We start from the raw sequence: 11928 nt of genomic DNA on the forward strand, positions 1-11928 counted from the left end.
TGCCTTGGGATCCACATTTGACTGCACAGGTGAAACTCCCAATGTTCATCTGGTGAAGAAGTAGTGGGTCCCAGAGCAGATGAAGGAAGTGAAAGGGAAAATATCACTGTTTTTGTCGAGGGGAGAGAACAGTGGTCTAGGAGTCAGACCAGAGCAGCACCTGCCTCTGGGACTTGTGCTGATTCTCTGATGTGGGCGCCTTCCTCTGTTGATGGACTGATTCAGCCAGGGTTGGCTGAGCATTTTCCTGAGCCTGGCCCTCTGTGATCCACCAGGGCTATGGCAGGACTCCCATTTGTCCCATATTTTGAGGTTCTCATTGCCCAGGAGGAAAAGCAGATGTGGGCATAGGTAATTGTCATAATGCACTTGGTGAGAGCTGTGATACTAAGATGTATTCAGGAGAGAACAGGGGCCAGGACTCTTGAACCTCAGCACTTTCACCTATTAAATGTGGGTAACAGCAATAGCAACCTCCCAAGATCATTGCAAGGAATTAATGGAATATCTAACACTGCATTTTTTAACTCCATTTTGCTCAAGTTGCATAAGGAAGCAGCATTCACAGCATGAATCCTATCTCCTCTATGCCCTGGCTGGCTTAGCTCCATCTTTCCTGAATAGAGTATGGCTTGCATCTGAATAAACTAATCATAATAATAGCTACCAGGTGTTGTGCAAACATTATACAATTTAATCCTCATAAACATCATGCAGGATCTGTACTATTAGCCCTATTTTACCCAAGAGAAAAGCAAGGCTCCTAAAAGTTATAGACTTGTCAAAAGTCACCCAGCCAGTGAGCATTGACTCTGGTGGAAGATAGAAAGGCAGGACTCCTTGAATTCTTTTTCTTCTTCATTATCCTCCTGTTGTTATCAGAGATCACACACCTAAATGCCCACAGGAGCCAGGTAGGTGATGTAGAAAAGGGAGGGACTATGGAGGGTGGGACTATGGAGACTGAATGGCGGGGGATGTACCCTGTCTAAATTAGCAGCTCCTCAGCTCCAGCCACGTTTTGCTAAGCACGAGTGCCAGCTCCATGGGACCAGCTCCCCTGGTTTTCCAAGAGAAGCAGAAATCTGAATCCAAAAGTCAACTCAACAGTGAAATATCCTGATTTTTAATTGTTAAATACTTCTAAAATTAACAAAAAAATTGCATTGGTAGTCTAACTAAGCACACTGTAGGTTAGATAAAGCCCCAAAGTTTGCAACATCTGGTCTATATAGTTTTCTTTTAATGTAAGATTAAGGACTAAAAAAAGAATTTTGCCACAGGCTACATTTAAAGGTGTGGCATATTGTATTGGATTTTTGGATCACATACTACTTTAAACCATCTTTGCTGGTGTATTAGTCAGGGTTTTCCAGAGAACCAGAACAAATAGGATGTGTGTGTGGTTATGTGTGTGTGTGTGTGTGTGTGTGTGTGTGTGTGTGTGTATGAAGAAAGAGAGAGATTTATTTAAGGAATTGGCTCATGAGGTAACAGAGACTCAGGAAAGAACCAGTGTTGCAGTTTGAGACTAAAGGCTGTCTGCTGAAGAATTCCTTCTTTCATGGGGGAGGCCTTCAACTGATTGGATGAGGCCCACCCATACCATGGAGGACATTGTGCTTTACCAAAGTCTACTGATTTAAATGTTAACCTCATTCAAAAACATTGTCACAGAAATATCCGGAGTAATATTTGACCAAATGTCTGGGGACTGTAGCCTAGCCAAGTTGATACATAAAATTAACTATTAGTGTTGGTAATTTACTTATTATTTCCACTATGCTCAACCTAGTCTGTGATACATATTCATGGGGTACACTTTGTAATCACAAATTTTGCTGAGAAGTCATTTTGCATGTTTTAGTTTTTTATATAGTATATGATCATTTTTATTTGTTCTAAGAATCTGACAGTCAGTGTACTGCAAGGGTTTTGCTAGTGAAATGCTCTAGTTTATCCACTGTGATAGGTGTATTAGGTGTAGTCAAGGTTCTCCAGAGAAACAGAGTCAATAGAAGATATATATATATATATATATAATTAAGATTAAATAAGTGAATAAAGATATTTAAATAAAGGTATTTATTATAAGGTATTGGCTTAAGTGATTGAGAGGCTGAGAAGCCCTGTGATCCATCTGCAAACTGGAGAACCCAGGAAGGCCAGTGGTGTAGTTTGAAGGCCTGTGACCCAGAAAGCCAATGGTATAGATTACAGTTCAAGTCGGAAGTCCTATAATGGAGAAGTAACTGCCTTTGTGGTCTGGAGCACTGATTGTCTGAGCTGTGATTAACTGTCTTACATTTGGGGACTATGTTCCATATGAATGTCTTAGAACACAACCCAGCAAAACACCCAGGGAACAGAGAAATGGGGGAAACAGCCTGTCTTCCAGACTTTACAGCCCTATTACAATAATTTTCAAGGGAAAGGCTGAAGTTGGGTTATGTGCTACTGCTTGAAACAACTTTATCCATCAGTACAGGCCTCTGGGTTAAAAGCTAAGAAGCTGATGATATTGAAGGCTAAAACTTTTGAGTCAGTGAGTGAGATTTTATCCAGCTACAAGTCTATGGGTAGTATTTGGTGAATGGACAGAATGCCTTGATTTGCACGCACAAAGAATTCCTCATTTATTAATTCACGCTTCAAGAGGGGAGTTCCCGTTCAAGATGGTATCATAGGAAGACTCAACTCACCTCCTCTATGGAACACACCAAATTATACCTATTAGTAGAACAATTCCTCCTAAAGAAGAACTGAGGGCTGACTGAACAGCTATTGAATGACCAAAGACAGAGAGAATGGCAAGAGAACAGCGAGAGAAATGGACACATAGTAACAAGGAGAACCCCCACCCCATCCCTGCAAATGGCAGTAGGGAGGAATAGCACTGAGGGATCAGAAACAGACTCCTCTGTCCTTGGGCACAGAAAAAAGAAATCCTGAGGTTTAAAAAAGCAACTTGCATATAACAGAGACAACACTAGAATTCTGCCAAGTGGTGGAGGAGCTGTGGGAAAGCTGTGTAGGTCAGAGGGACTGGAGAGTGACACAGTTTATATTCCCACCCCACCTTGGAAGCCTGGACTGCAGCAAGGTCTAGACACTATGGCAAGCAGGGCTAACCATCTCCATGTACTTGCAACTTCAGTGAGCCCAGGATCCACAAGTCCAACCAGCCCTAGGTGCACTGGGATACAGAGGAAAAGCTGCAGTTTAGAGGTGCTGGGGAATTGTGGTGATGTTCTTTCCCCCTCCACCTCAAGGGCTCAGACCAGAACAGGGTCTGGCTGCCATAAGGGGCAGGTTCAGAGGCCATAATTGGAGGGTCCCAATGCTATAACTGGTGGGTCAGATCATGACAGAGGGCTTGTAGGCCCACACCAGCCTTGGTCACACTGAGGCACAGAAAAAAAAGCTGTGATTTAAAAGGGCCAAGAAACTGTGGGGATGTTCTCTTCCCCTATACCTTAGCAGGTCCAGCTTGTGGAGAGCTTGTGATCTCAGTGAGCCTAGGGTACAGAAGCCCACACCAGTTGACCTGTGGTGCTGGGCACAAAGGACAAGCTGTGGTTTTATGTTTTTGTTTTTTTCCTTCAATTTTTACTTTTTTTTTTTTTGACTTTTAAAAATTTGTCTTTTTTTTTCTTTTTCTAAAGATTTTATTTATTTGAGAGAGAGAGAGAGAGAGAGAGCATGAGCAGGGGGGAGGGGCAGGGGGAGAGGGACAAGCAGACTCCCCGCTGAGCAGGGAGCTCAATGTGGGGCTCAATCCCAGAACCTGGAGATCATGACCTGAGCCTAAGGCAGACACTTAACCAACTGAGCTACCCAGGCGCCCCATTTTTATTTTTTCATTTTGGTTTTATTCTTTCCTTTCCTGTTCTCTTTTTTCTTTTTTTTTCTTTTACGTTATTTTATTTTTTTTATCATCGTTATTATTATTATTATTATTATTATTATTATTTCTTTATTCTCTCTGTAAAAAGTCATGGTTAAAAAGAGTAACTAGCATATATAGCCATAGCTCCAGTCAGCCAGCAAAAATCACCAAGCATACATAGTCTACATAGGGGTCAGCATATCTAAGATCATTCCTTCAACTTTAGGAGTAGTCATTTTGCCTAATTCATAAAAACAAACACAGAAAGTCAAGCGAACTGGGGAGACAGAGAAATATGCTCCAAAAGAAAGAACAAGAAAAACCTCAATAAAGGAATTAAATGAAACAGAGATAAGCAATATGCCTGATAAAGAATTTAAAGTAATGATTGTAAAGATACTCACTGGGCTGGAGAAGAGAATGGAAGAACTCAGTAAGACCTTCAATAAAGAGATAGACAATATCAAAAAGAACCGGTCACATTTGAAGAATACAATAACTGAAATTAAAAAAAGGACAGTAGAGGGAATCAACAGTAGATTAGAGGATGCAGAATGTGTCAGCTCTCTGGAAGACAGGTTAATGGAAAGCACACAAGTTGAACAGTAGAAAGAGAAGAGGATGTAAAAAAAAATGAGGCTAGATTAAGAGATTTCTTGGACAATGTTAAGCGAACAAATATTTGCATTATAAGGGTCCCAGAAGAAGAGCAAGAAAGATGTGGAAAGCTTAGTCAAAGAAATAATAACTGAAAAATTCCCTAATCTAAAGAGGAAAATTGACATCCAAGCTCAAGAAATTCAGAGAGTTCCAAACAAAATGAACTCAAGGAGGTCCACACCATGGCACATACAATTAAAATGTCAATGGTTAAAGATAAAGAGAGAATCCTAAAAGCAGCAAGAGAGAAATAAAAAGTTTACCTGCCAGGGAAAACCTATAAGCCTATGAGCTGATTTTTCAGCAAAAATTTTATAAGCCAGAAGGGAGTGGCATGATATATTCAAAGTGCTAAAAGGAAAAACCTACAACTAAGAATACCTGGCAAGGTTATCATTCAGATTCCAAGGAGAGATGAAGAGTTTCTGAGACAAACAAAAGATAAAAGAGTTTATCACCACTAAACCAGAGAAATGTTATAGGGACTTCTTTTTTTTTTTTTTTAATGATTTTTTATTATATTATGTTAGTCACCATACAGTACATCCCCGGTTTCCAATGTAAGGCTCGATGATTCATTAGTTGTGTATAACACCCAGTGCACCATGCAATACGTGCCCTCCTTACTACCCATCACCGGTCTATCCCATTCCCCCACCCCCCTCCCCTCTGAAGTCCTCAGTTTGTTTCTCATAGTCCATAGTCTCTCATGTTTCATTCCCCCTTCTGATTACCCCCCCTTTCTTTATCCCTTTCTTCCCCTACCGATCATCCTAGTTCTTATGTTACATAGATGAGAGAAATCATATGATAGTTGTCTTTCTCTGCTTGACTTATTTCACTTAGCATTATCTCCTCCAGTGCTGTCCATGTTGTAGCAAATGTTGAGAACTCGTTCTTTCTGATAGCTGAGTAATATTCCGTTGTATATATGGACCACAACTTCTTAATCCAGTCATCTGTTGAAGGGCATCTCGGCTCCTTCCACAATTTAGCTATTGTGGACATTGCTGCTATGAACATTGGGGTGCATATGGCCTAAAGGGACTTCTTTAAGTGGAAAAGGAAATGTCACAACTTGACACAAGAAAAATATGAATAAAAAGATGTAAAATATGACATGTATGTGAAGTGTGGAGGAGTAAAAAGGGAAGAGAAGAGGAAAAAGTAAAAGAAAAGAGTTTTTGTTGTTGTTTTACAATGTGTTTGAACTTGAATGGCCATCAGGTAGGTATGGACTGCTATTTACTTGGGATATCATATATGAACCTCATGGTAACCACAAACACAAAACCTATGGTAGATGCACAAAAAAATAAAGGGAAAGAAAGCCAAACAAAGCATTATAGATACTCACTGATCACAAAGAAAGAGAACAAGAGAAGAAGAAAGGAAGAAAGAAGAATTACAAAACAACTAGATGACAAATTTAAAAAATGGCAATAAGTACATATCTATCAATAATTAATTTGAAAGTAAATGGCCTAAATCCTCCAATCAAAAGACATAGAGTGGGAGAATAGATAAAAGAATAAGAGCCAGAGACTAACTACAAGAGACTTGCTTCAGACCAAAAGATGCATACAGACTGAAAGCAAAGGGATGGAAAAACATTGACCATGCAAATGGAAACAAACGAACAAACAAAAGTCCAGGGTAGTAATACGTATAGCAGACAAAATAGACTCTAAAACAAAGACTGTAACAGAAGACAAAGAAGGGCATTACACAATGATAATGATAAAGGGATCAATCCAACAAGAGGATACAATATTATAAATATCTATGTACCCAACACTGGAGTACCTAAATATATAAAGCAAATATAATGGACATAAATAGAGAAATTGAGGGCAATACAATAATAGTAGGGGACTTTAACATTTCACTTGCATCAATGGATAAATCATCTGACAGAAAAGATGTCTGGATAATAAAGAAAAATAAAGAAATAAAGATAATAAGGAAAGAAATAAAGAATAAAGATAATAAAGAAAATGTTTTTGAATGACACATTGTACCAGATGGACACAGCAGATATATACAGAACATTCCATACACAACCAACACAATATACATTTTTTTCAAGTGCACATGGAACATTCTCCAGAATAGATCACATATTAGGCCATAAAACATGCCTCAAAAAATTTAAGAAGATTGAAATCATACCATGCCCCTTTTCTGACCACAATGGTATGAAACTAGAAATAAATCACAAGAAAAAAAAACTGGAAAAAAACACATTACATGGAGACTTAACAACATGATACTAAACAACCAATGAGTCAATGGAGCAATCAAAGAAGAAATGAAAGAAAAATATATGGAGACAAATGAAAGTGAAACACAATGGTCCAAAAATCTCTGGACACAGTGAAAGCAGTTCTAAGAGGGAAATACATAACAATACAGGCCTACCTCAAGAAACAAGAAAAAACTTAAATAAACAATTTAACTTTACACCTAAAGGAACTCGAAAGAAGAACAAACAAAGCCCAAGGTGAGAAGAAGAAAGGAAATAAGATCAGAGCAGAAATAAATGACATGAAGACTAAAAAAAGAAAATCAATGAAACGAAGAACTAGTTCTTTGAAAAGATAAACAAAATTGACAAACCCTTAGCCAGATGCATCAAGAAAAAAAGGGAAAGGACTCAAATGAGTAAAATCAGAAATGAGAGAAGAGTAACAACTGACACCACAGAAATACAAAGGATTATAAGAGATTACTATGAAAAATTATATGCCAACAAACTGGACAACCTAGAAGAAATGGACAGATTTCTAGAAGCATACAATCTTCCAAAACTGAACCAGGAAGAAATAAAAAACCTGAATAGAGTGATTATAAGTATGAAATGGAATAGGTAATCAAAAAGCTACCAGAAAATTAAAGTCCAGGCCCAGATGGATTCATGAGTGAATTCTCCCAGATGCTTAAAAAAGAGTTTCTCCTTAAACTATTCCAAAAAAATAGAAGAGGAAGGAAAGCTTCCAAATTCATTTCATGAGGCCAGCATTAACCTGATACTAAAACCAGATAAAGACACTACAAAAAAAGAAAACTATAGGCAAATATCCCAGATGAACATAGATGTAAAAATCCTCAACAAAATATTAGCAAACCACATGTGGCAATACATTAAAAAATCATTCATCGTGATCAGGTGGGATTTATTCCTGGGATGCAAGGGTGGTTCAATATTCGCAAATCAACATCATACACCACAACAATGAAACGAAGGATAAAAATCATATGATTGTCTCAATAGATGTAGAAAAAGCATTTGATAAAATTCAACATCCATTCATGATAGAAACTCTCAACAAAACGGGGTTAGAGGGAACATACTTCAACCTAATAAAGACCATATATGAAAAACACACAGTTAACATCACACTCGATATGGTAAAACTGAGAGCTTTCCCTCTAAGGTCAAAAACAAGACAAAGATACCTATTCTTGCCACTCTTATTCAACATAGTACTTGAAGTCCTAGCCACGGCAATCAGACAAGAAAATAAATAAAAAGCCTCCATATTGGTAAGGAAGACGTTAAACCATCACTATTCACAGATGACATGATACTATATATAGAAAATTCTAAAGGTTCTACCAAAAACTACTAGAAGTAAATAAATTCAGCAAAGTGGCAGGATACAAAATTAATACTCAGAAATCAATAGCATTTCTATATACTAATGATAAAATTGGAGAAAGAGAAATAAAAAGACCCCACTATTTATAATTGCACCCAGAGTAATAAAATACCTAGAAATAAACTTAACCAAAGAGGTGAAAGACCTGTACTTTCAAAACTATAAAACATTGATGGAAGAAAGTGAAGAAAACACAAACAAATGGAAAGATGTTCCATGCTCAGGGATTGGAAAAATTAATATGGTCACAATGTCTATATTATCCAGAGCAATCTACAGGTTCAATGCAACCCCCATCAAAATACCAACAGCATTTTTTTCACAAAAATAGAACAAATAATACTAAAATATGTATGGAGACACAGAGGACCCCAAATAGCCAAAGTCATCTTGAGAAAGAACAAAGCTGGAGGTGTTGCAATTCCAGATTTCAAGTTATACTACAAAGGTGTAGTAATCAAAACATGATGGTACTGGCACAAACATAGACACATAGATCAATGGAACAGTATAGAGATTCCAGAGATATACCCACATATACATGGTCAGTTAATCTATGACAAAGTAGGCAAGAATATACAATGGAGAAAAGACAGTTTCTTTAAAAATGGTGTTGGGAAAACTGGACAGCTACAAGTAAAAGAATAAAATTGTACTGCTTTCTAACACCACACACAAAAATAAACTCAAAATGGATTAAAGACCTAAATGTAAGATCCTTTTTTTTAATAATAATATTTTTTATTATATTATTAGTCACCATACAGTACATCCCTAGTTTTTGATGTAAAGTTCCATGATTCATTACTTGCGTATAACACCCAGTGCACCATAAAATACGTGCCCTCCTTAATACCCATCACCATCCTATCCCATTCCCGCCCCCATAAATGTGAGATCTGAAACCATAAAATCCTAGAAGAGAACATAGGCAATAGTTTCTCTGACATCAACCATAGTAACATTTTTCCAGACATGTCTCTTAAAGCAAGGGAAACAAAAGCAAAAATAAAATATTGGAACTACATGAAAACAAAAAGCTTCTTTCTGCAAAGCAAAGATAACCATCAACAAAAGAAAAAGATAACCTACTGAATGGGAGAAGATATTTTCAATGATATATCCAATAAGGAGTTAATATCCAACATATATAAAGAAGTTATACAACTCAACACCAAAAAAGCCCAAACAATCTGATTAAAAAATAGGCAGAGAACCTGAATAGACATGTTACTAAAGAAGATATACAGGTGGTCAACAGACACATGAAAAGATGCTCAACATCATTAATCATCTGTGAAAAGCAAAAACAAAACCACAGTGAGATTATCTTCTCACACCTGTCAGACTGGCTAAAATCAAGAAGATAAGAAACAACAAGTGTTGACAAGGATGTGGAGAAAATGGAACCCTTGTGCACTATTGGTGGGAATGTAAATTGGTATAGCCAATAATGTGGAAAACAGTATAGAGGTTCCTCAAAAGACTAAAAATAGAAATACCATATGACACAATAATTCTACTATTGGGTATTTGCCCAGGGAAAACAAAAACACTAATTTGAAAAGATACATGCACCCCTATGTTTATTGCAGCATTATTTACAATAGCCAAGATATGGAAGCAACCTATGGATAGGACAAATGGATAAGGAAAATGTGGCATATGTACACTGTGGAATATTACACAGCCATAAAAAGGGATGGGATCATGCCATTTGAGACAACATAGATGGATCTAGAGGGTATTATGCTAAATGAATAAGTCAGACTGAGAAAGACAAATACCATATGATTCCACTCACAAATGGAATCTAGAAAATGAATAAACAAATAAAAGACAGAATCTGAATTATAAATATAAAGAACAAACTGATGGGTGCCAGAGGGTAGGAGAGTAGGGGGTTTGGCAAAATGAGTGAAGGGGAGAGGGAGATACAGTCAGTCAGTTATGGATGAGTAAATCACAAGAATAAAAAGCAGCATAAGGAATACAGTCAATGATATTGTAATAACGATGTAATGGGACAGATGGTAGCTATACTTGTAAACATAGCATAATGTATAAACTTGTCAAATCACTAAGTCGTACACCTGAAACTAATGTTAACTTTGTGTGTCAACTATACTCAAATAAAACAAAAACAAAAACATCTCCAAACAAAAACAACGACAAATAATGTAGGCTTTAAGCAGACAAAGCAGTTGCCTGTAGAGGACAGTGGTGTGGAAGAGGAAGTCACAGGGCCAGGTTTGAACGCAACCACTAGTGCTCAGAATCTGAGCTGTGTTCCCATGCACAGTCAGTAGGAGGTTCTGCAAGATCAGAAACAGCTGGAGGCTGGAATTCCAGCTTCTCTCCCTGGCCAGCTTTTTAGGTGTTGGGGGCATGAAGCATGAAGCAATTACTCTTGCCCTCGGCATCCTCATCTCATGAATAGGAGAGTTTCCTGGGAGAGTTTTTCTTGCTACTTTTTTGGCTATATACTCTTTGATTGACTTTTCACAAGTTAATAATTTTGTAATATCACTGTTTATAGACAGAATTAGATGGCAATTCAGTCTTTCCTCCAGCATGGTTGATTCAAATTTCCTTTATATTATTGATAATTTTAGAAATGTCTTTTGATTTAGTAGTTTGTTTTTGAAAATGCCATGTAAATTTTTAGGATTGTTGTCACACTTGGGAAACAATCAGTTAAGTTTCCTCTATATATGTCTCATCTAATGATGTATATGCTTAAATATTTGTGCCTAACATCACAAAATTGGACAGTTTTGTCCTTTATGTAATTTCTGCATTCTTTGAGGCATCTTTTTCTTTTGTCTTCTTTAATATGTTAAAGACTGCTACCCAATCCAATTGATATGCCCTTAGAGGAATTGACCAAAGCATACTTAAAATGCTTAAAAATAAGCAAAAGAGAAAAGAGTAATGAAAAATTTAAAAAGGCTTTAAAGCAGCCCCACAGATCCATTGAATATGAAGAATTGCATGTGTGATAAATACCTATTTGCCAAAGATGCACATTCAGAGGAATTGCCTACTTTGGTCAGCTGTAGCTTGCTTGATGGGAGAAGCCATGATAGCCAAATCATGCTCTGGGCTCCAGCCTGGGTCCTTCAGAGGCTTCAATAGGCCACTAGGGAATTGGGTTTCTGTGACCTAACACCTACCCAACCTGCTTGGTGTCACAGAAATGTTGTTGAGGGTGGGAGCAAGAGAGAGCTTGTAACATGGCCCTGTATCCCTGACTTCTGTGTGGAAATACTTCTCCTTACCAACTCATACATTTGTATTTTATGGAAACTAAAAATATTGCGCTGAATGTATGTCTCTTTTTGCTTTGGACACTTGGAAGCTCCTATTGAACTGTGTGACCTTAGTAAGTGTGAAGGAGTGTGCAACATATATTTTTGGGACTTGTGGCTTCAGTGTTTTGTTCTGATGGTTGCTGATCAATTAATCTTTTTTTGTCTATTGCATAAGATTTCAAAGCACCACAAATCCTGTTTGGAAAAATTATAGAGATACAAATGAATAAAAGGTGATGTTTGGAGAGAGAATGGCTGATGTGGAGATGAGCAAGAGGAGATATGAATAAAAACGCTGAGATGGGAGGGGAGTAGGCTTTGAATATTGAAGAAATGTGGGGAATGGAAGGGGGAAGGGATAAGAAATTAAGGACACGATCAACATTTGAGAGAGTGTTAGCAA

Source organism: Ursus arctos, unplaced genomic scaffold (assembly GCF_023065955.2).
Source record: "Ursus arctos isolate Adak ecotype North America unplaced genomic scaffold, UrsArc2.0 scaffold_20, whole genome shotgun sequence".
NCBI lineage: Eukaryota > Metazoa > Chordata > Mammalia > Carnivora > Ursidae > Ursus > Ursus arctos.